The sequence below is a fragment of the Octopus bimaculoides genome, chromosome 5, assembly GCF_001194135.2.
Source record: "Octopus bimaculoides isolate UCB-OBI-ISO-001 chromosome 5, ASM119413v2, whole genome shotgun sequence".
NCBI classification, from domain to species: domain Eukaryota; kingdom Metazoa; phylum Mollusca; class Cephalopoda; order Octopoda; family Octopodidae; genus Octopus; species Octopus bimaculoides.
Window position 1 is genome coordinate 105,170,742 of NC_068985.1, and position 3,993 is coordinate 105,174,734.

At 32.3% G+C, this 3,993-nt stretch overlaps 1 long non-coding RNA gene across 1 annotated transcript in view; it reads left to right on the forward strand.

The window, feature by feature from the left end:
- The first annotated feature begins 6 nt into the window (after positions 1-6).
- Positions 7-3,993, forward strand: part of LOC106880274 (uncharacterized) — a 22,777-nt gene continuing 18,790 nt past the window's right edge. The window contains exon 1 of the long non-coding RNA XR_001410731.2: positions 7-1,070. This is a non-coding gene — a long non-coding RNA (uncharacterized LOC106880274). The remainder of the gene's footprint in view (positions 1,071-3,993) is intronic.

The following is a 3,993-nucleotide window of genomic DNA, read 5'->3' on the forward strand; positions in this document are numbered from 1 at the left end:
TCGTCATCATCATCATCATCATCATCATCATCGTCGTCATCATCATCATCATCATCATCATCATCACTTTGTTAAACTATAACAAATCTGTGTTTGCACGACACAGAATCGGTCCAGTGTGTACACTCTGCACAAAACTGTAGTCGGACAAGGGAGGCAGGAAAAACGAAAAAAAACAAAAAAAAAAAAGAGCAAAAAACAAAAACAACAACATATCAGTAAACAATAACAAACAAAAACAAAACAAAACAAAAAGGTCTGTAAGAAATTCCATAAAATCGAAAAAAAAAAAAGAAAAAAGAAATTGAGTAAAAACAAAAGACAAACACTGACAAACATACAACGATAAACAAATTCTGATCCAGAGAAGAAACGAAAAAAAGTGTTGAAGTTATTTCTTTATATACATACATACATACATGAAATGCGAACTTACAGAAGAGAGTTGAAGATATCAATATTATAATCGCATATATTTCTTTTCGCGCATCACACGTCTTAATTCACTGTTTTCTGTTTCTGATTTATTTTATTATTTTTCGTTTTCTTATTGTCTTTCCGAGATACATATAATCTATCTCCTCTTAAGTTACCGTCTGAGGAACAATACATTTTCTTTATTATTTTTCTGACAAAGCTATCACTTCCTTTCTGCTGACTTGTTTTCATTTTTTTAAAATCATTATTATTATTATTATTATTATTATTATTATTATTATTATTATTATTATTATTATTCTATCTTTCTCTTTTCTTTCTTTCTTTCTTTCATACATATCACATTCCACGTCTACATCTATTAGATTTTATGGAATCTGCCTTTTACCGATGAAGATAACAAGACTGAACTAAACAGAAAGATACAGGAAGAAGAGAAGAGACAAAAATGATACACTAAAAAGGAAAAAAAAAACAACAACAAAAAAGCTGAAAGGAAAGAATAATTTTGTATAAATGTTCTACTAACATTTACATTATATCACATCTAACATAGGATAGCAAACATTCAGCAGGGGAACAACGAAACTGGCTATTTCTCGCCTACAGATTTAGCTCTCGTGTGACATGAGGTTTGTATATTAACGATTTCAACGAGTGACATACTTCGATCTAGTTTTCAGGTCAAAGTGGAAAAGACACATGCATGCATATAGATGTATACATACATATATATATACATGCATCATGCATACATATATACGAGTAAATATACATATATTCACGCGTACATATATACAAAATATGCGCAAACATATATATACGTACATACGTACATACATACATCTATACATACATAAATACATACGTACGTGCATACATACTGTATTATGCACACACAGATATATTCAATTCTCCCTCCAACAATAGGCATCTATAGTCATGTATGTATATGTATGCTGGCGTATGATTGAATGTATATATATGTATATTTATACAAGTGCTTATGTATGTATGTATGTATGTATGTGTGTGTATGTGTGTGTGTGGGGTATGTATGTATGTGCATGTATTTATGTATATATGAATGTTTTGGAATAACAGAGGCTAAAATAAGAATCATAACTAAGAACTAATATCTGTATCACATACAGAAAACAAGTGAGGTAATGAAAGTACATTGCCGGGGATTGTCGAAGGCTAGAACGTAGCTTTCGTGTGTGTTCGGTAAGTTACGGCTCCTCAGAGATAAGAAGCGTCCATTATATTTAGAATAAGTCTGCTGCATTGACGCGTGCGTAGATTGGGAGTTTATGCTATGATCAGCGTGTGCACGTGTGCAAGTAATACATTTACACAACTAATCATTGCATTTATGTGTATATAGATCAGCCTATATCAATATCTTTCACTATCTCTGCTTTCACTCTCTTATTTATATGTGTGTGTGTGTGCGTGCGTGAGTGTGTGCGGGTATGTGTGTATAAATACATGTATATACTTGCATATACACACACTAAAAATATATATATGTGTGTGTGTGTGTGTGTGTGTGTGTGCGCGTGCGGTTGTATATTGAGGTTTGTTTTTTTGGTGAATTAATATATGACATATACTTTACACCAAACTGAAGGATTACACGACACTTTTTAGCAGAGTACATATATATTAATTTTTACACAGAAAAGATAGACAGTGATTGCGAAGCTCCAGCTTCCAACTAGTTAATAATTAGTAATAACTTCGAAGTCCCTCAGTATATGTATGTATGTATGTATGTATGTATGTATACACAAACAGCACTGAATTTATATATGTATGTATATTATTTATATATGTACCTAAGCATATGTAATAATTTTTTATAATAAATATCATGCGTAAAATATTTATAAATGTGAAATATGTATGATATATATATATATATATATATATATATATATATATATATATATATATATATATATATATATATATGTATGTATATATATGTATGTATATATATATATGTATATATATATATGTATATATATATGTATATATATATAATTCTTAAACAAAAATATTATTGACAGTGATGTCGAAGTTTTGGCCAGCTAAACCATCGTCAGACTGCACTTCGATGATGGCTTAGTTGGCGAAACTTCGAAGTCACTCACAATAATATTCCTGCTTAATAGTAATACATTTGCAGTCTACAACTAACCCTTCATATTAATGTGACATTGTTTTTATTATAACTAAAATCCAACATTGATACACACACGCACATATGAATATGTATGTGTATATATATATATATATATATATATATATATATATATAATATTAGGGATAAAAATCCAAATTTACAGGTAAAAACTCAAATTCTTTTCTCTAAATTATATACTGGCATGTATGTGTATGGAGGTAAATACATGTGTATATTTATGTATTTATGTATTTATATGTATATATATCTATCTGTGTCTGTGAACGTGTGTGTGTACGTGTGTGTATGTGTGTGTGTGTGTGTACAATACATATATAGATATATGTTCATATATAGAAATACATATAATAATATGAGTAATGTATCCATATATTAAATCAACAGACAAACAACGCCGAGAGTCACTTGAAACCGAGCTTTAACACAAACGATATCGTAGTATCAATAATCGTGGTACTCCGTCGGTTACGACGACGAGTGTTCCACTTGATACGATCAACGGAACAGCCTGCTCGTGAAATTAACGTGCAAGTGGCTGAGCATTCCACAGATACGTGTACCCTTAACGTAGTTCTCGGGAAGATTCAGTGTGACACAGTGTGACAAGGCTGACCCTTTTGAAATACAGGTACAACACAAACAGGAAGAAAGAGTGAGAGAAAGTTCTGATAAAAGAATACAGCAGGGTTCGTCACCACCCCCTGCTGGAACCTCGTGGAACTTTGGGTGTTTTGCTCAATAAACATTTATAACACCCGGTCTGGGAATCGAAACCGCGATCCTATGACCGCATGTCCGTTGCCCTAACCACTGGGCCATTGCGCCTCAACAGTATCACTAATACATCAGATGAGAAAGATAAACATTTCTTGGCATCTCATTAGTCTATTTAGAGCAAAATTGAAACAAAATTGGTATATCTTTGCTAGAGGACCGTGAACGTGTATTTAATAATGATCCAGCATCGAATGTGAACAACAAACATTTCGATTTCACATACATGTAGTCTCTTACTCTCATACGTCCACGTAAACACATTTACATGCAGCTATAACAATATCATGATCTATACAAATGTTAGTTAGCCGTGTTGTTTGTTTGGTTGTGTGTGGGTGTAGGTTTGTGTGTTTGTGTGTTTGTGTGTTGTGTGTGCGTTGTGTGCATGGACACATATATTTGTGTCTATGTGTGTATGGAGATATGGGGAAAACAGTATTTGTCTGCCTGTCTGTCTGTCAAATTTATCACATGGTTGCATCTGCATCTGTGTCTGTATATGTTTGTATCCAATGCATGCAAATCTGTATAGGTATATAAACACTCACACACACACACACACACAC